Genomic DNA, 21,922 nt, shown 5'->3' on the forward strand with positions numbered 1-21,922 from the left:
GGCAAGACAGCACCTCCAATGCATACTGGCTTAGCTCTGGCCATGTATCCAGCTTTGAGACCCAAAACTTGAAAGGGGAAGAGCCGTCTGGGAGTACAGCAAGAGGGCAAGACATGTAGTCTGTCACCATCTGACGGAACCGTTGCCTCCTGCTGACTGGAGCCATCTGTGATGGTGTAGACTTTTGTGGGGGGCACAGAAAACTGTGCCACAGTTGGGCCATACTGGTCTTGCCTTGGGCAGAGGCACTGCTTCTGCTCCCTCTTTGTGCAGAGCCTCCTCCACTGCCTGGACGCACTGAGCTGCTTTGTAATGCACTAGCAGCACTTCTCTCAGTTGGAATGGAGAAGATGATGGAATTGACCAGTGTGTCTTGGTACTCCCGCATTTTTCGCTCCCGGTTCAACGGTGTGATGAGGCTTTCTACGTTGTCCCGGTAGCGAGGATCGAGGAGGGTGAACACCCAATAATCAGACATGTTGAGAATGTGGGCGATGCGGCGGTCGTTTCTCAGGCACTGCAGCATGTAATCCACCATGTGCTGCAGACTGCCAACTGCCCAAGAAACGCTGTCCCCTGCTGGAGGCGTGATCTCTGCCCGCTCGTCATCACCCCACCCTCGCTGTACACACTGAGTACTGGACAATTCGGTAACTCCCTCCTCTGGACGGACGTCTTCCTCCTCCATTGACTCCTCCTCATCCTCCTCACAAACTGTCCCCTGCCTACGCGTTTGTGAGGAACCACGTGGCGCTGACTGTCCAGAAGATGATGGAAATGGTGAATCCTCATCCTCCACCTCTTCCACAACATCATCCCTTAGCGCTTGCAGTGATTTTTCAAGCAGGCAGATAAGGGGGACAGTCATGCTGACTAGTGCATCATCTGCACTCGCCATCCGCGTGGAATAATCAAAGGGACGCAAAACCTGGCAGACGTCATTCATAGTGGCCCACTCTGTTGTTGTGAAGTCTGTACGGCGCTGACTGCGACTTTTTTGCGCCTGAAGCAGCTGGTACTCCATTACAGCTTGCTGCTGCTCACACAACCGCTCCAACATATGTAACGTGGAATTCCACCTGGTAGGTAGGTCACATATGATGCGATGTTCCGGCAGGCGGTGTCGGCGCTGCAGAGCCGCAATGCGCGCTTTTGCCGTGCTGGAACGCCGCAAGTGAGCACACTCTAGGCGGACCTTGTGCAGCAGTGCATCAAGATCCGGATAGTCCCTCAAAAAGCTCTGCACGACCAAATTGAGCACATGTGCCAGACATGGGATGTGAGTGAGGTTGCCGAGGCCCAGAGCTGCCACCAGATTTCGGCCATTATCACACACTACCATGCCTGGCTGGAGATTTGCTGGCACAAACCACACATCGCTCTCCTGCTTGATGGCATTCCAGAGCTCCTGCGCTGTGTGGCTACGATTCCCCAAAAAAATTAATTTCAACACGGCCTGTTGACGTTTGGCCACGGCTGTGCTCATGTCGGTCGTAACAGGTACACGTTCATCACGGGTCCATGTGGAGGTGGACTGTGACGGCTCCTGCAGCGATGATTCTGAGGAACTGGTGTAAGAGGAGGAGTCAATGCGTACAGAATGGATTCCTGCAATCCTTGGAGTGGGCAGGACACGTCCTGCGCCACTCGCACGGTCTGTACCTGGCTCAACGACATTAACCCAATGGGCAGTGAGGGAAAGGTATCGCCCCTGTCCATGTTGACTGGTCCACGCATCGGTGGTGAGGTGGACCTTGCTACTGATGGCGTTCAGAAGCGCGTGTTTTATGTGTCCCTCCACATGCTTGTGCAGGGCAGGGACGGCTTGCCTGCTGAAGTAAAAGCGGCTGGGCACATTGTACTGTGGGACTGCCAATGACATCAAGTCACGGAAGCTGTCAGTCTCCACCAGCCTGAATGACAGCATTTCCAGTGACAGCAGTTTGGCAATGCCTGCAGTCAGAGCCTGTGCTCGTGGGTGGTTTGACGAGAAAGGCCGCCTTTTCTCCCATGCCTGTACTACCGATGGCTGTAGACTGGGCTGGGAGTGTGTGGATGACTGGGAAAGTGGTGCTGCGGGTGTAATTACAGCGGGTCTCTGGACAACAGGGCCAGAGGTTCTTCCACGGCGATCCTGGGAGGAAGCCGAACCAGCTGCGTGTGAGCTAGAGGAAGAGGCAACACGAGCTGAAGAGGTGGTAGCTGCCGCTGTTGGTTGGCCTACCTCTTCAGTGTGTTTTTCTAACTCCGCCGGGTGCCTGTTGCGCACATGTTTCCACATGTTGGAGGTATTGAGGTTGCTGACATTTTTCCCTCTTTTGACTTTTTGATGACACACGTTGCATCTGACATAGCAAATGTCATCTGCAACTGTGTCAAAAAAGGACCAGGCACTGCAAGTCTTGGGAGCGCCCTTTTTGGCTTTTGGAAGAGACATGCTCCTAACGGGTGCCAAAGCGGAGGCTGCAGGATCCGCGGTCTTCCCCCTCCCTCTCCCTCTTTGGGCCGTACGGGGAATCTCTTCCTCAGAGCTGCTCCCACCTCCTTCCTGTCCCTCACGCCAAGATGGGTCGAGGACCTCATCATCTACACTACCCTCTGCCCCCAACTGCTCCTCCTGGGTAGTCTCAGCAGCAGAGCACGCACCAGTAAGTGGCACCTGAGTGTCATCATCAGCTGATGCGGCCTGCGATGTGGTGACCGGAGCCACTGGCCCACCCGCCTCTTCAGAGGAAGACAGAAAAAGCTGTTGGGCATCACTGCACCCTGCCTCTTCTTCCATTTCTCCAATGCTGCTTGGCTGGCCCCCTGTTTCCAAGCCAAGAGATTCAGAGAACAGAAGTAGAGATGGCTCCTGTCCTGGGCTCTCTGTCTGCCTGGGCAATTTGGCAGGTGGTGAAGAGACAGATGGCTGCTCTCCAGTGCTCTGTGTCTGAGAGGATGTGGCACTAATGGAAGTTGATGCATTAGCTGCCATCCATCCGACAACAGCTTCAATTTGGTCTTGACGCAGCAGCGGTGTACGACGCTCTGACACAAAGCTGCGCATGAACGACTGTTGCCTGGTGAAAGTGGGTGCTGATGAGTCACCGGTGCCCGCAGCAGGCACAGAATCCCCACGTCCCCTCCCTGCTCCGCGCCCACGCCCACGCCCACGTGCCTTACTCACTGCCTTCTTCATCTTGGTTGACTGATAAAGATAAGCAGAAAAGTACTAACGGATTTGTGTGCTTATTCCTGAGCAACTCCTCCTAACAGGTATAAGAAACACTAATTTTCTAAAGTGTGGACTAGACTTTAATATAAGCTAATGTGGCCTACAGAAATGTAAAGTGGTGTCACTGGTGTGTTTGGTGAACTTTATTATTTATTTCTTTTTGGGGGGCTGAACTGACAACAGATAGAGCTGCAGTCACACGGAGACCGTGCAGACAGCCGTAAACGGCGCTGCAAGGCCCAAAAACCCTCCTCTACTTTATCCTATGTAGTGTTTTTCCACAAATTAGCTGGAGACGGGTGGAAAGACACTAATAGGATTTTTTTAAATTAATTAGCAGCAGACTACACTACTTGAAAAAAAATTAAAATTGATTTGGCGGTATGACGCAGTGAACAACCCTGAGCTGGAGACAACCAGGCTACGGCTGCTCACAGACTACAGGGCGAGCTGCAGTCACACGGAGACCGTGCAGACAGCCGTAAACGGCGCTGCAAGGCCCAAAAACCCTCCTCTACTTTATCCTATGTAGTGTTTTTCCACAAATTAGCTGGAGACGGGTGGAAAGACACTAATAGGATTTTTTTAAATTAATTAGCAGCAGACTACACTACTTGAAAAAAAATTAAAATTGATTTGGCGGTATGACGCAGTGAACAACCCTGAGCTGGAGACAACCAGGCTACGGCTGCTCACAGACTACAGGGCGAGCTGCAGTCACACGGAGACCGTGCAGACAGCCGTAAACGGCGCTGCAAGGCCCAAAAACCCTCCTCTACTTTATCCTATGTAGTGTTTTTCCACAAATTAGCTGGAGACGGGTGGAAAGACACTAATAGGATTTTTTTGAATAAATTAGCAGCAGACTACACTACTTGAAAAAAAAAAAAAAAAAAAGAACAGTATGAGGCAATGAACCACCCTCCCTGAACTGAATACAACCAGCTATGGATGGCCTATGTGGCTGCACTCAGACTAGAGAGTGGGCTGCACTCACACACACACACACACACAGACCTTGCAGATCGCTGTGAAAACAGCGCTACAAGGCAAAAGCAAGGTGAATAGTAGGTGAACACAGCGGTTGCTAAATTAGCCTTTGGAAAGCACAAAGAAGCAAATCGCTATCTCTAAACTGTCCCTCAGTCAGCAAACAGCGTCCTGTCACTAACTGAATTCACAGCAGAGTGATCGGAAAATGGCGCCAGCGACTTTTAAACTGCATCATGACATCATTTCAGCAGCCAATCACAGCCTTGCCAGTAGTTTCATGCCCTCCATGCTAAACAGGATGTGCCCACACTTGGAATCATTCTCATTGGCTGAATTTCGGAATTTTGAATCTGGGAACTTCCGATTCCGGTATCCGATACGCGGCAAGTATCGGAATCCCGGTATTGGAATTCCGATACCGCAAGTATCGGCCGATACCCGATACTTGCGGTATCGGAATGCTCAACACTAGTTGTAAGTAGGGTTGAGCGACTTTCATTTTTTTAAGATCGAGTAGGGTTTTGGGAAACCCGATTTTGTCCAGAGTCGAGTCGAGTGCAGTCGGCCGATTATCGCTAAAAGTCGGGGATCGACCGAAACACGAAACCCAATGCAAGTCAATGGGGAAGCATAGTCGGCAGTGAGTGGAGGCCAGGAAAACACCTACAGTGCCCATTTTAATGCCAAAAACATCCATTCTTGTTTCTGAAGCTTGCCAATCTTAATTAACTGTATAATAATAGTTGGGCATAGGGAATTGGGGGAAAGTTGTGGGGGGAGTAGGGCTGGCTCAAGTTTTTCGTGGGCCCAGGAAATGCGGACTACGTCACGGCGGTGTTGCAGGGAAAGGTAAGTATTTAAAAGTTGCAAGTGCTGTGATCCTGAGCAAGCAGGGGGGGCCCACTCGTTCGCATTGCCACTGGCACAGGGCCCCTCAAAGTACGGCGGTGTGTTTGCATGGCGGGGGCGCCTCCCACCAGCAGCGACACTTTTGCGTACTCTGAGGGGCCCTGTGCCAGTGACGTCGCCAACGAGTATGCCCCCCCACCTGATGAAGGAACCTGCACTTTCATCTGCACCTTCCTCTTTGTCCCTGTGTAAGGTGGTATAACATGCGGGAAGGGGAACCTTACTTTCAGCAGGGACAGATTCTGGCTGTGTAGAGTACAAGGGGAATGTAGTGGTCTAGGTCAATGTACCAGCAGACTCATTTAGCAGTGGCTGGGCAATGGGCAGGATGAGGAGGAAACAGATATAGGGCCAAAGAATAAAGTAGGCTACATGCAGTTCAAAATTGGTAACAGGACTAAACAGGCGGCATTGCTTTGTTCAGTGGAGTAGCAAACCCAAGAGCAGCAGACACTGTTTCAAGGGCCTAACCACACTAGTAGGCCAAATGCAGTTTAATATCTGATAGTATAGGGCGAAAGCCAGAATGTGGAAGCTCAGCTTTGTTCAGTTGAGGACAACACCAGGGAGGGGCAGACACCTTTAGTAGGCCGGAAAAGCCTATTGCATTTTTTAAAATGGTAATTTGGAGCAGAAGGTTGAAGCTCAGCTTTATTTACTTGAGGGCAACACCAGGGAGGGGCAGAAGCCGTTAGTAGGCCCTAACCACCATTTTTTTTTTTTAAACCACATAATGAGAGCCGGAAGGTTGAAGCTCAGCTTTATTTAGTTGAGGACAACACCAGGGAGGGGCACACAGACAGACACCTTTAGTAGGCCTGAAAAGCCTATTGCATTTTTCAAAATGGTAATTTGGAGCAGAAGGTTGAAGCTCAGCTTTATTTAGTTGAGGGCAACACCAGGGAGGGGCAGAAGCCGTTAGTAGGCCCTAACCACCATTTTTTTTTTAAAACCACATAATGAGAGCCGGAAGGTTGAAGCTCAGCTTTGTTCAGTTGAGGACAACACCAGGGAGGGGCAGACACCTTTAGTAGGCCGGAAAAGCCTATTGCATTTTTTAAAATGGTAATTTGGAGCAGAAGGTTGAAGCTCAGCTTTATTTAGTTGAGGGCAACACCAGGGAGGGGCAGAAGCCGTTAGTAGGCCCTAACCACCATTTTTTTTTTTTAAACCACATAATGAGAGCCGGAAGGTTGAAGCTCAGCTTTATTTAGTTGAGGACAACACCAGGGAGGGGCACACAGACAGACACCTTTAGTAGGCCTGAAAAGCCTATTGCATTTTTTAAAATGGTAATTTGGAGCAGAAGGTTGAAGCTCAGCTTTATTTAGTTGAGGGCAACACCAGGGAGGGGCAGAAGCCGTTAGTAGGCCCTAACCACCATTTTTTTTTTTAAAACCACATAATGAGAGCCGGAAGGTTGAAGCTCAGCTTTATTTAGTTGAGGACAACACCAGGGAGGGGCACACAGACAGACACCTTTAGTAGGCCTGAAAAGCCTATTGCATTTTTTAAAATGGTAATTTGGAGCAGAAGGTTGAAGCTCAGCTTTATTTACTTGAGGGCAACACCAGGGAGGGGCAGAAGCCGTTAGTAGGCCCTAACCACCATTTTTTTTTTTTAAACCACATAATGAGAGCCGGAAGGTTGAAGCTCAGCTTTATTTAGTTGAGGACAACACCAGGGAGGGGCACACAGACAGACACCTTTAGTAGGCCTGAAAAGCCTATTGCATTTTTCAAAATGGTAATTTGGAGCAGAAGGTTGAAGCTCAGCTTTATTTAGTTGAGGGCAACACCAGGGAGGGGCAGAAGCCGTTAGTAGGCCCTAACCACCATTTTTTTTTTAAAACCACATAATGAGAGCCGGAAGGTTGAAGCTCAGCTTTGTTCAGTTGAGGACAACACCAGGGAGGGGCAGACACCTTTAGTAGGCCGGAAAAGCCTATTGCATTTTTTAAAATGGTAATTTGGAGCAGAAGGTTGAAGCTCAGCTTTATTTAGTTGAGGGCAACACCAGGGAGGGGCAGAAGCCGTTAGTAGGCCCTAACCACCATTTTTTTTTTAAAACCACATAATGAGAGCCGGAAGGTTGAAGCTCAGCTTTATTTAGTTGAGGACAACACCAGGGAGGGGCAGAAGCCGTTAGTAGGCCCTAACCACCATTTTTTTTTTTAAAACCACATAATGAGAGCCGGAAGGTTGAAGCTCAGCTTTATTTAGTTGAGGACAACACCAGGGAGGGGCACACAGACAGACACCTTTAGTAGGCCTGAAAAGCCTATTGCATTTTTTAAAATGGTAATTTGGAGCAGAAGGTTGAAGCTCAGCTTTATTTACTTGAGGGCAACACCAGGGAGGGGCAGAAGCCGTTAGTAGGCCCTAACCACCATTTTTTTTTTTTAAACCACATAATGAGAGCCGGAAGGTTGAAGCTCAGCTTTATTTAGTTGAGGACAACACCAGGGAGGGGCACACAGACAGACACCTTTAGTAGGCCTGAAAAGCCTATTGCATTTTTTAAAATGGTAATTTGGAGCAGAAGGTTGAAGCTCAGCTTTATTTAGTTGAGGGCAACACCAGGGAGGGGCAGAAGCCGTTAGTAGGCCCTAACCACCATTTTTTTTTTTAAAACCACATAATGAGAGCCGGAAGGTTGAAGCTCAGCTTTATTTAGTTGAGGACAACACCAGGGAGGGGCACACAGACAGACACCTTTAGTAGGCCTGAAAAGCCTATTGCATTTTTTAAAATGGTAATTTGGAGCAGAAGGTTGAAGCTCAGCTTTATTTACTTGAGGGCAACACCAGGGAGGGGCAGAAGCCGTTAGTAGGCCCTAACCACCATTTTTTTTTTTTAAACCACATAATGAGAGCCGGAAGGTTGAAGCTCAGCTTTATTTAGTTGAGGACAACACCAGGGAGGGGCACACAGACAGACACCTTTAGTAGGCCTGAAAAGCCTATTGCATTTTTCAAAATGGTAATTTGGAGCAGAAGGTTGAAGCTCAGCTTTATTTAGTTGAGGGCAACACCAGGGAGGGGCAGAAGCCGTTAGTAGGCCCTAACCACCATTTTTTTTTTTTAAACCACATAATGAGAGCCGGAAGGTTGAAGCTCAGCTTTATTTAGTTGAGGACAACACCAGGGAGGGGCACACAGACAGACACCTTTAGTAGGCCTGAAAAGCCTATTGCATTTTTTAAAATGGTAATTTGGAGCAGAAGGTTGAAGCTCAGCTTTATTTAGTTGAGGGCAACACCAGGGAGGGGCAGAAGCCGTTAGTAGGCCCTAACCACCATTTTTTTTTTTAAAACCACATAATGAGAGCCGGAAGGTTGAAGCTCAGCTTTATTTAGTTGAGGACAACACCAGGGAGGGGCACACAGACAGACACCTTTAGTAGGCCTGAAAAGCCTATTGCATTTTTTAAAATGGTAATTTGGAGCAGAAGGTTGAAGCTCAGCTTTATTTACTTGAGGGCAACACCAGGGAGGGGCAGAAGCCGTTAGTAGGCCCTAACCACCATTTTTTTTTTTTAAACCACATAATGAGAGCCGGAAGGTTGAAGCTCAGCTTTATTTAGTTGAGGACAACACCAGGGAGGGGCACACAGACAGACACCTTTAGTAGGCCTGAAAAGCCTATTGCATTTTTCAAAATGGTAATTTGGAGCAGAAGGTTGAAGCTCAGCTTTATTTAGTTGAGGGCAACACCAGGGAGGGGCAGAAGCCGTTAGTAGGCCCTAACCACCATTTTTTTTTTAAAACCACATAATGAGAGCCGGAAGGTTGAAGCTCAGCTTTGTTCAGTTGAGGACAACACCAGGGAGGGGCAGACACCTTTAGTAGGCCGGAAAAGCCTATTGCATTTTTTAAAATGGTAATTTGGAGCAGAAGGTTGAAGCTCAGCTTTATTTAGTTGAGGGCAACACCAGGGAGGGGCAGAAGCCGTTAGTAGGCCCTAACCACCATTTTTTTTTTAAAACCACATAATGAGAGCCGGAAGGTTGAAGCTCAGCTTTATTTAGTTGAGGACAACACCAGGGAGGGGCAGAAGCCGTTAGTAGGCCCTAACCACCATTTTTTTTTTTAAAACCACATAATGAGAGCCGGAAGGTTGAAGCTCAGCTTTATTTAGTTGAGGACAACACCAGGGAGGGGCACACAGACAGACACCTTTAGTAGGCCTGAAAAGCCTATTGCATTTTTTAAAATGGTAATTTGGAGCAGAAGGTTGAAGCTCAGCTTTATTTAGTTGAGGGCAACACCAGGGAGGGGCAGAAGCCGTTAGTAGGCCCTAACCACCATTTTTTTTTTTTAAACCACATAATGAGAGCCGGAAGGTTGAAGCTCAGCTTTATTTAGTTGAGGACAACACCAGGGAGGGGCACACAGACAGACACCTTTAGTAGGCCTGAAAAGCCTATTGCATTTTTTAAAATGGTAATTTGGAGCAGAAGGTTGAAGCTCAGCTTTATTTAGTTGAGGGCAACACCAGGGAGGGGCAGAAGCCGTTAGTAGGCCCTAACCACCATTTTTTTTTTTAAAACCACATAATGAGAGCCGGAAGGTTGAAGCTCAGCTTTATTTAGTTGAGGACAACACCAGGGAGGGGCACACAGACAGACACCTTTAGTAGGCCTGAAAAGCCTATTGCATTTTTTAAAATGGTAATTTGGAGCAGAAGGTTGAAGCTCAGCTTTATTTACTTGAGGGCAACACCAGGGAGGGGCAGAAGCCGTTAGTAGGCCCTAACCACCATTTTTTTTTTTTAAACCACATAATGAGAGCCGGAAGGTTGAAGCTCAGCTTTATTTAGTTGAGGACAACACCAGGGAGGGGCACACAGACAGACACCTTTAGTAGGCCTGAAAAGCCTATTGCATTTTTCAAAATGGTAATTTGGAGCAGAAGGTTGAAGCTCAGCTTTATTTAGTTGAGGGCAACACCAGGGAGGGGCAGAAGCCGTTAGTAGGCCCTAACCACCATTTTTTTTTTAAAACCACATAATGAGAGCCGGAAGGTTGAAGCTCAGCTTTATTTAGTTGAGGACAACACCAGGGAGGGGCAGAAGCCGTTAGTAGGCCCTAACCACCATTTTTTTTTTTAAAACCACATAATGAGAGCCGGAAGGTTGAAGCTCAGCTTTATTTAGTTGAGGACAACACCAGGGAGGGGCACACAGACAGACACCTTTAGTAGGCCTGAAAAGCCTATTGCATTTTTCAAAATGGTAATTTGGAGCAGAAGGTTGAAGCTCAGCTTTATTTAGTTGAGGGCAACACCAGGGAGGGGCAGAAGCCGTTAGTAGGCCCTAACCACCATTTTTTTTTTAAAACCACATAATGAGAGCCGGAAGGTTGAAGCTCAGCTTTATTTAGTTGAGGACAACACCAGGGAGGGGCAGAAGCCGTTAGTAGGCCCTAACCACCATTTTTTTTTTAAAACCACATAATGAGAGCCGGAAGGTTGAAGCTCAGCTTTATTTAGTTGAGGACAACACCAGGGAGGGGCACACAGACAGACACCTTTTGTAGGCCTGAAAAGCCTATTGCATTTTTCAAAATGGTAATTTGGAGCAGAAGGTTGAAGCTCAGCTTTATTTAGTTGAGGGCAACACCAGGGAGGGGCAGAAGCCGTTAGTAGGCCCTAACCACCATTTTTTTTTTAAAACCACATAATGAGAGCCGGAAGGTTGAAGCTCAGCTTTATTTAGTTGAGGACAACACCAGGGAGGGGCAGAAGCCGTTAGTAGGCCCTAACCACCATTTTTTTTTTTAAAACCACATAATGAGAGCCGGAAGGTTGAAGCTCAGCTTTATTTAGTTGAGGACAACACCAGGGAGGGGCAGAAGCCGTTAGTAGGCCCTAACCACCATTTTTTTTTTTAAAACCACATAATGAGAGCCGGAAGGTTGAAGCTCAGCTTTATTTAGTTGAGGACAACACCAGGGAGGGGCACACAGACAGACACCTTTAGTAGGCCTGAAAAGCCTATTGCATTTTTCAAAATGGTAATTTGGAGCAGAAGGTTGAAGCTCAGCTTTATTTAGTTGAGGGCAACACCAGGGAGGGGCAGAAGCCGTTAGTAGGCCCTAACCACCATTTTTTTTTTAAAACCACATAATGAGAGCCGGAAGGTTGAAGCTCAGCTTTATTTAGTTGAGGACAACACCAGGGAGGGGCAGAAGCCGTTAGTAGGCCCTAACCACCATTTTTTTTTTAAAACCACATAATGAGAGCCGGAAGGTTGAAGCTCAGCTTTATTTAGTTGAGGACAACACCAGGGAGGGGCAGAAGCCGTTAGTAGGCCCTAACCACCATTTTTTTTTTTAAAACCACATAATGAGAGCCGGAAGGTTGAAGCTCAGCTCTATTTAGTTGAGGACAACACCAGGGAGGGGCACACAGACAGACACCTTTTGTAGGCCTGAAAAGCCTATTGCATTTTTCAAAATGGTAATTTGGAGCAGAAGGTTGAAGCTCAGCTTTATTTAGTTGAGGGCAACACCAGGGAGGGGCAGAAGCCGTTAGTAGGCCCTAACCAAAGTTGAAGGCCAAATGCAGTTTAATTTCTGATACTATAGGCCGAAAGCCAGAAGGTGGAAGTTCCGATTTAGACAGTGGAGGACAATTTGAATTAGGGACTGCAGACAGACTTAGTAGGCTGTCCCCTGTGGACCATGCATCCACCACATTAACCCATTGCGCCGTAATGGACACGTAATCTTCCGTGGCCATGCCTACAGGTCCATGCGTCTGTTGTCAGGTGCACCTTTGTACTCACAGATTGCCAGAGTGCATGGACAATGCGGTCTTCTACATGCTGGTGGAGGGTTGGGATGGCTTTTCTCGCAAAAGAAGTGTCGACTGGTTAGCTTGTAGCGTGGTACAGCGTAGTCCATCATGGCCTTATTAATAGTAAATAAAATATATAACTAGGCTCTATGAACTTTTAAATAGGTTCCAGGGGTACACGGGCAGCATTGGTGTGGTCAGTGGAGGAGTATTGCAAGTAGGGGCTGCAGACAGGCTATCAAAGGCCTAAAATAACAAACAGTAGGCAGTCATGGCAGTTTTACATCGGTTACATGGATACACAGGCAGGCACTCCAGGCAGCATTGTGGTCAGTGGAGGAGTATTGCAAGTAGGGGCCGCAGACAGGCTATCAAAGGCCTAAAATAACAAACAATAGGCTCATGGCAGTTTTACAGCGGTTACATGGATACACGGGCAGGCAGCTTGGTGGTCAGTGGAGGAGTATTTAAAGTAGGGACCGCAGACAGGCTTCAAAGGCCTAACATAAGAAAATGGGCTGGCTGTAGGCACTTTATAATTGGTTCCAGGGGTACACGGGCAGCAGTGGTCTGGTCAGTGGAGGAGTATTTAAAGTAGGGACCGCAGACAGGCTATCAAAGGCCTAACATAACAAACAATAGGCTCATGGCAGTTTCACAGCGGTTACATGGATACACGGGCAGGCAGCTTGGTGGTCAGTGGAGGAGTATTGCAAGTAGGGGCTGCAGACAGGCTATCAAAGGCCTAAAATAACAAACAGTAGGCAGTCATGGCAGTTTTACATCGGTTACATGGATACACAGGCAGGCACTCCAGGCAGCATTGTGGTCAGTGGAGGAGTATTGCAAGTAGGGGCCGCAGACAGGCTATCAAAGGCCTAAAATAACAAACAATAGGCTCATGGCAGTTTTACAGCGGTTACATGGATACACGGGCAGGCAGCTTGGTGGTCAGTGGAGGAGTATTTAAAGTAGGGACCGCAGACAGGCTTCAAAGGCCTAACATAAGAAAATGGGCTGGCTGTAGGCACTTTATAATTGGTTCCAGGGGTACACGGGCAGCAGTGGTCTGGTCAGTGGAGGAGTATTTAAAGTAGGGACCGCAGACAGGCTATCAAAGGCCTAACATAACAAACAATAGGCTCATGGCAGTTTCACAGCGGTTACATGGATACACGGGCAGGCAGCTTGGTGGTCAGTGGAGGAGTATTGCAAGTAGGGGCCGCAGACAGGCTATCAAAGGCCTAAAATAACAAACAATAGGCTCATGGCAGTTTTACAGCGGTTACATGGATACACAGGCAGCTTGGTGGTGAGTGGAGGAGTAGTGCAAGGAGTGTCTGTCCCAGTACTCCCAAAATATAAATAGATGTTAATGTCTCGCAAAACAACCAAAACAAAAAAAAAAGGTGGCATACTTAGGTACAGGGGTGGGCTCATCTACTGAGTTTCTGACATAGTAATTTGGCAGTAACTATTTAATGGTGCCAATATAGGACACAGACACAGACTACTTTAAGTTGCATCATAGATGTCTACAAATTTGTATTGTCAGTGCCAGACATTGAATGATGTCAGCGAATAGACTAAAGATTGGTGGAGCTGTGCGACATAATTTTGCACGTGGTAGAGCACATTTTGAGCTGGGGTAGGGGGGAACTCTCTTGAGGCCGGCGGGACCGCCCCAGGGCCCCTCATGTTACAACGGTGTGTCTGACGTTGGGTGCGCACCACCACCGCCAGAGACACTACATTGTACTATGAGGGACCCAGTAGCAATGCCGTCAACCAAAAGCGAGCACACCCACCTCTTCAGACAAACAGCAGTCTCACGGGTGCTTGCGCCAAGTCGCGATACCACGGCCCCGTGTGGGGAGTTTTGCCATTTAGGGAGGTGTAAACATGTCGTATGCTGTACAATCAGCTGCAGCAAATTAGACATTAGAAAAGTAATTCACAGGCAAGAGCTTTTCATAGGAAAGCTAGGTGTCGGCCGGGCAAGGTGGGGCAAAAGATTTCGAAATCCAGTTGTGGTTCATTTTAATGAATGTTAGATCGTCAACATTTTGGGTAGCCAGACGAGTCCTTTTTTCGGTTAATATTGAACCTGCAGCACTGAATACTCTTTCTGATAGGACACTTGCTGCCGGGCAAGCAAGCTCCTGCAATGCATATTCTGCCAATTCTGGCCAGGTGTCTAATTTGGAGGCCCAGTAATCAAATGGGAATGACGGTTGAGGGAGAACATCGATAAGGGATGAAAAATAGTTAGTAACCATACTGGACAAATGTTGTCTCCTGTCACTTTCAATTGATGCAGCAGTACCTGTCCTGTCTGCGGTCATAGCAAAATCACTCCACAACCTGGTCAGAAAACCCCTCTGTCCAATGCCACTTCTGATGTGTGCACCCCTAACACTCCTAGTCTGCTGCCCCCTGGAGCTCGTGTGAGAACGATCACGTGCGCTGTGTGCTGGGAATGCCTGAAGCAAACGGTCAACAAGAGTTGATTGTTTGGTTGCTAATATTAGTTCCAAGTTCTCATGTGGCATAATATTTTGCAATTTGCCTTTATAGCGTGGATCAAGGAGGCAGGCCAACCAGTAATCGTCATCGTTCATCATTTTCGTAATGCGTGTGTCCCTTTTTAGGATACGTAAGGCATAATCCGCCATGTGGGCCAAAGTTCCAGTTGTCAAATCTCCGGTTGTGATTGGTTGAGGGGCAGTTGCAGGCAAATCTACGTCACTTGTGTCCCTCAAAAAACCAGAACCCGGCCGTGACACGCAACCAAATTCCTGTGCCCCCGGGAAAGGTTCGGCATTAAAAATATACTCATCCCCATCATCCTCCTCGTCCTCCACCTCCTCTTCGCCCGCTACCTCGTCCTGTACACTGCCCTGACCAGACAATGGCTGACTGTCATCAAGGCTTTCCTCTTCCTCTGGTGCAGACGCCTGCTCCTTTATGTGCGTCAAACTTTGCATCAGCAGACGCATTAGGGGGATGCTCATGCTTATTACGGCGTTGTCTGCACTAACCAGCCGTGTGCATTCCTCAAAGCACTGAAGGACTTGACACATGTCTTGTATCTTAGACCACTGCACACCTGACAACTCCATGTCTGCCATCCTACTGCCTGCCCGTGTATCCTCCCACAAATAAATAACAGCACGCCTCTGTTCGCACAGTCTCTGAAGCATGTGCAGTGTTGAGTTCCACCTTGTTGCAACGTCTATGATTAGGCGATGCTGGGGAAGGTTCAAAGACCGCTGATAGGTCTGCATACGGCTGGCGTGTACAGGCGAACGTCGGATATGTGAGCAAAGTGCACGCACTTTGAGGAGCAGGTCGGAGAACCCAGGATAAGTTTTCAATAAGCACTGCACCACCAGGTTTAAGGTGTGAGCCAGGCAAGGAATGTGTTTCAGTTGGGAAAGGGAGATGGCAGCCATGAAATTCCTTCCGTTATCACTCACTACCTTGCCTGCCTCAAGATCTACTGTGCCCAGCCACGACTGCGTTTCTTGTTGCAAGAACTCGGACAGAACTTCCGCGGTGTGTCTATTGTCGCCCAAGCACTTCATAGCCAATACAGCCTGCTGACGCTTGGCAGTAGCTGGCCCATAATGGGACAACTGGTGTGCAACAGTGTCATCTGCCGATGGAGTGGTTGGCAGACTGCGTTCTGTGGAAGAGCTGTAGCTTCTGCAGGAGGACGAGGAGGAGGAGGAGGAGGGGGTGCGAACGCCTACAGCCAACTGTTTCCTAGACCGTGGGCTAGGCACAACTGTCCCTAAATTGATGTCGCCTGTGGACCCTGCATCCACCACATTCACCCAGTGTGCCGTGATGGACACATAACGTCCCTGGCCATGCCTACTGGTCCATGCATCTGTAGTCAGGTGCACCTTTGTACTCACAGATTGCCTGAGTGCATGGACGATGCGCTGTTTAACATGCTGGTGCAGGGCTGGGATGGCTTTTCTGGAAAAAAAGTGTCGACTGGGTAGCTCGTATCGTGGTTCAGCGTACTCCATCAGGGCTTTGAAAGCTTCGCTTTCAACTAACCGGTAGGGCATCATCTCTAACGAGATTAGTCTAGCTATGTGGGCGTTAAAACCCTGTGTACGCGGATGCGAGGATAAGTACTTCCTTTTTCTAACCAGAGTCTCATGTAGGGTGAGCTGGACTGGAGAGCTGGAGATCGTGGAACTTTCGGGTGTGCCGGTGTACATGGCAGACTGAGAGACGGTTGGAGACGGTATTGTTTCCGCCGGTGCCCTAGATGCAATATTTCCTCCTACAAAACTGGTGATTCCCTGACCCTGACTGCTTTTGGCTGGCAAAGAAACCTGCACAGATACTGCCTGTGGTGCGGAAAATGGTGGCCTTACAGTGACGGAAGGGATGTTGCGTTGCTGACTAGCTTCATTGGCCGAGGGTGCTACAACCTTGAGGGACGTTTGGTAGTTAGTCCAGGCTTGAAAATGCATGGTGGTTAAGTGTCTATGCATGCAACTAGTATTTAGACTTTTCAGATTCTGACCTCTGCTTAAGCTAGTTGAACATTTTTGACAGATGACTTTGCGCTGATCAGTTGGATGTTGTTTAAAAAAATGCCAGACTGCACTCTTCCTAGACTCGGATCCCTTTTCAGGGATTGCAGACTGAGCTTTAACCGGATGGCAACGCTGTGCTCCAACAGGTTTTGGCTTTGACACGCGTTTTGGGCCAGATACGGGCCCGGCAGATGTAACCTGTTGCGATGTTGATGCCTGCTGCGGCCCCTCCTCCACCTCCGCTTCTGAACTACTGCCGCCTGCACCCTGTTCCCCCAATGGCTGCCAATCGGGGTCAATAACTGGGTCATCTATTACCTCCTCTTCGAGCTCGTGTGCAACTTCGTCTGTGTCACTGTGTCGGTCGGTGGTATAGCGTTCGTGGCGGGGCAACATAGTCTCATCAGGGTCTGATTGTGGATCTGTACCCTGAGAGGGCAATGTGGTGGTCTGAGTCAAAGGAGCAGCATAGTACTCTGGCTGTGGCTGTGCATCAGTGCACTCCATGTCAGAATATACTTGTAATGGGCATGGCCTGTTAAATGTTTCACTTTCTAAGCCAGGGACGGTATGTGTAAAGAGCTCCATGGAGTGACCCGTTGTGTCGCCTGCTGCATCCTTCTCTCTTGTTGTAGTTTTTGCTGAGGAGGACAAGGAAGCGACTTGTCCCTGACCGTGAACATCCACAAGCGACGCGCTGCTTTTACATTTACCAGTTTCGGAAGAGGAGGCAAAAGAGCTAGAGGCTGAGTCTGCAATGTAAGCCAAAACTTGCTGTTGCTGCTCCGCCTTTAAAAGCGGTTTTCCTACTCCCAGAAAAGAGAGCGTTCGAGGCCTTGTGTAGCCTGACGACGAAACTGGCTCCACAGCTCCAGACTTAGGTGGAATATTTTTATCCCCACGACCACCTGATGCTCCTCTACCACTACCATCATTACCAGCTGACAATGAACGCCCACGACGACCTCTTGCACCAGACTTCCTCATTGTTTTAAAATCTTAACCAAAGTAACTTTATTTGTTGCTGTCAAACAACTTACACGGTGAGCTATAACTTCAGTATGATTTCAATATCCCTTAACAGGTTGGTGAGACCACAAGGAAAATCAGGCACAATGTTACACACTCTGTTTTCTGTGGCACAAAATCACAGAGATGACACACACGCAGGACTGTCACTCAAGCACTAATGTCAATATTAATCTCCCACCTAATTTATTTTTTTTTTTTTCTCAGGGAGACTTTAGAAACCAAATAATATTAAAAAAAAAAAAAAAAAAGGCTTTCTATGGCCCACAATTAGAGAGAGAGAGGTGGCACACCCAGGAGTCAAGACTGGCACACAAGCTGAGAGGGCAATATTACTCTCCCACTGTTTTTTTATGTATTTTTTGTTTTTTCAGGGAGACTTTAGAAACCCAATAATATTTTAAAAAAAAAATAAATAGGCTTTCTATGGCCCACTGAATGAGAGGGAGAGAGGTGGCACACCCAGGAGTCAAGACTGGCACACAAGCTGAAAGGGCAATATTACTCTCCCACTGTTTTTTTATGTATTTTTTGTTTTTTCAGGGAGACTTTAGAAACCCAATAATATTTAAAAAAAAAAATAAATAGGCTTTCTATGGCCCACTGAATGAGAGGGAGAGAGGTGGCACACCCAGGAGTCAAGACTGGCACACAAGCTGAAAGGGCAATATTACTCTCCCACTGTTTTTTTAGGTTTTTTTTTTTTTTTCAGGGAGACTTTAGAAACCAAATAATATAAAAAAAAAAAAAAAAAATAGGCTTGCTATAGCCCACTGAATGAGAGATAGCACACACAGCAGTGGCACACAAGCCCTGACTGAGGCCAATATTTTTCTCCCACTGATTGATGTAGTGTTTTTGTGTTGAGGTAGAATTTAGAACACAAATCACGGAAAAAATAAATAGGCTTTCTATGGCCCACTGAATGAAAGGGAGAGAGGTGGCACACCCAGGAGTCAAGACTGGCACACAAGCTGAAAGGGCAATATTACTCTCCCACTGTTTTTTTATGTATTTTTTGTTTTTTCAGGGAGACTTTAGAAACCCAATAATATTTAAAAAAAAAAATAAATAGGCTTTCTATGGCCCACTGAATGAGAGGGAGAGAGGTGGCACACCCAGGAGTCAAGACTGGCACACAAGCTGAAAGGGCAATATTACTCTCCCACTGTTTTTTTAGGTTTTTTTTTTTTTTTCAGGGAGACTTTAGAAACCAAATAATATAAAAAAAAAAAAAAAAAATAGGCTTGCTATAGCCCACTGAATGAGAGATAGCACACACAGCAGTGGCACACAAGCCCTGACTGAGGCCAATATTTTTCTCCCACTGATTGATGTAGTGTTTTTGTGTTGAGGTAGAATTTAGAACACAAATCACGGAAAAAATAAATAGGCTTTCTATGGCCCACTGAATGAAAGGGAGAGAGGTGGCACACCCAGGAGTCAAGACTGGCACACAAGCTGAAAGGGCAATATTACTCTCCCACTGTTTTTTTATGTATTTTTTGTTTTTTCAGGGAGACTTTAGAAACCCAATAATATTTAAAAAAAAAAATAAATAGGCTTTCTATGGCCCACTGAATGAGAGGGAGAGAGGTGGCACACCCAGGAGTCAAGACTGGCACACAAGCTGAAAGGGCAATATTACTCTCCCACTGTTTTTTTAGGTTTTTTTTTTTTTTTTCAGGGAGACTTTAGAAACCCAATAATATTTTTAAAAAAAAATAAATAGGCTTTCTATGGCCCACTGAATGAGAGGGAGAGAGGTGGCACACCCAGGAGTCAAGACTGGCACACAAGCTGAAAGGGCAATATTACTCTCCCACTGTTTTTTTAGGTTTTTTTTTTTTTTTCAGGGAGACTTTAGAAACCCAATAATATTTAAAAAAAAAAATAAATAGGCTTTCTATGGCCCACTGAATGAAAGGGAGAGAGGTGGCACACCCAGGAGTCAAGACTGGCACACAAGCTGAAAGGGCAATATTACTCTCCCACTGTTTTTTTATGTATTTTTTGTTTTTTCAGGGAGACTTTAGAAACCCAATAATATTTTTTAAAAAAAATAAATAGGCTTTCTATGGCCCGCTGAATGAGAGGGAGAGAGGTGGCACACCCAGGAGTCAAGACTGGCACACAAGCTGAAAGGGCAATATTATTCTCCCACTGTTTTTTTAGGTTTTTTTTTTTTTTTCAGGGAGAATTAGAAACCAAATAATATTAAAAAAAAAAAATAAATAGGCTTTCTATGGCCCACTGAATGAGAGGGAGAGAGGTGGCACACCCAGGAGTCAAGACTGGCACACAAGCTGAAAGGGCAATATTACTCTCCCACTGTTTTTTTAGGTTTTTTTTTTTTTTTCAGGGAGACTTTAGAAACCAAATAATATAAAAAAAAAAAAAAAAAATAGGCTTGCTATAGCCCACTGAATGAGAGATAGCACACACAGCAGTGGCACACAAGCCCTGACTGAGGCCAATATTTTTCTCCCACTGATTGATGTAGTGTTTTTGTGTTGAGGTAGAATTTAGAACACAAATCACGGAAAAAATAAATAGGCTTTCTATGGCCCACTGAATGAAAGGGAGAGAGGTGGCACACCCAGGAGTCAAGACTGGCACACAAGCTGAAAGGGCAATATTACTCTCCCACTGTTTTTTTATGTATTTTTTGTTTTTTCAGGGAGACTTTAGAAACCCAATAATATTTTTTAAAAAAAATAAATAGGCTTTCTATGGCCCACTGAATGAGAGGGAGAGAGGTGGCACACCCAGGAGTCAAGACTGGCACACAAGCTGAAAGGGCAATATTACTCTCCCACTGTTTTTTTAGGTTTTTTTTTTTTTTCAGGGAGACTTTAGAAACCAAATAATATTAAAAAAAAAAAAAAAAAATAGGCTTGCTATAGCCCACTGAATGAGAGATAGCACACACAGCAGTGGCACACAAGCCCTGACTGAGGCCAATATTTTTCTCCCACTGATTGATGTAGTGTTTTTGTGTTGAGGTAGATTTTAGAACACAAATCACGGAAAAAATAAATAGGCTTTCTATGGCCCACTCAGTGAGAGATGGCACACACAGGGATGGCACTGTAGCAGAAATGCCAATCTTAATCTCCCACAAAAAAAAAAAAAAAAAAAAAAAAAAACTGTCCTACAATTACTATCTCCCTGCAGTAATGTAAGCCAGGTATGGCAGGCAGCAATAGGAGTGGACTGATGCACAAATTAAATAAAAAGTGTGGACAAACAAAAAAGATAGCTGTGCAGAAAGGAAGGAACAAGAGGATATGTGCTTTGAAAAAAGCAGTTGGTTTCCACAGTGGCGTACACACAGCAATACAGCTATCACGGAGCCTTCTAGGGCAGCCCAATGAGCTACAGCGCTGAGGGGAAAAAAAAAAAAAAATAGCTTCCACAGTCCCTGCACACCGAAGGTGGTGTTGGACAGTGGAAATCGCTGCAGCACAAGCGGTTTGGTGGTTAGTGGACCCTGCCTAACGCTCTCCCTGCTTCTGACGAAGCGGCAGCAACCTCTCCCTAAGCTCAGATCAGCAGCAGTAAGATGGCGGTCGGCGGGAACGCCCCTTTATAGCCCCTGTGACGCCGCAGACAGCAAGCCAATCACTGCAATGCCCTTCTCTAAGATGGTGGGGACCAGGATCTATGTCATCACGCTGCCCACACTCTGCGTTCACCTTCATTGGCTGAGAAATGGCGCTTTTCGCGTCATTGAAACGCGACTTTGGCGCGAAAGTCGCGTACCGCATGGCCGACAAGCACAGGGGTCGGATCGGGTTTCATGAGACGCCGACTTAGCCAAAAGTCGGCGACTTTTGAAAATGATCGACCCGTTTCGCTCAACCCTAGTTGTAAGACATCATCAGACGTCAATAGGGGCCAAAATTTGGAGAGAGCATATCTCATACTGGAATGGTGTTCATTAAATTGGGAGATAAATCTCACCTGTTCTTTTTCAACTTTTTTTGCACAAGGTTGAAGTAGATCTCTCCTTCCTGTGTTCATAGCTCTTCTGAAACCTTTCCTTATTGATCTTCTACTATATCCTCTATCCAGAAATCTTCTAAATAGTTCTCGTGACTGCAAAAAGAAAGAATTGTCATCAGAGCAATTACGTCTCAAAGGTAATAATTGTTCTATAGGAATAATTTCTTTCAGATGTTTGGGATGTGCCGAGGATGCATGCAGCAGTGAATTGACTGCTGTAGTCTTCCTATGTATGCAAGTTTGTAAAGAGATTTCCATTGTCCTTATAGAGTAGAATATCAAGGAACTCAATAGAAGTTTGGCTTGGATGACTGGTAAGCCGTATATTATATTCATTCCCATTGAGCTTTGTAATAAATTCTTTCAATTGGCATTCGGATCCCTGCCACAGCAAAAGCACATTGTC

The sequence above is a fragment of the Ranitomeya variabilis genome, chromosome 3, assembly GCF_051348905.1.
Source record: "Ranitomeya variabilis isolate aRanVar5 chromosome 3, aRanVar5.hap1, whole genome shotgun sequence".
In the NCBI taxonomy this organism is placed as follows: Eukaryota; Metazoa; Chordata; class Amphibia; order Anura; family Dendrobatidae; genus Ranitomeya; species Ranitomeya variabilis.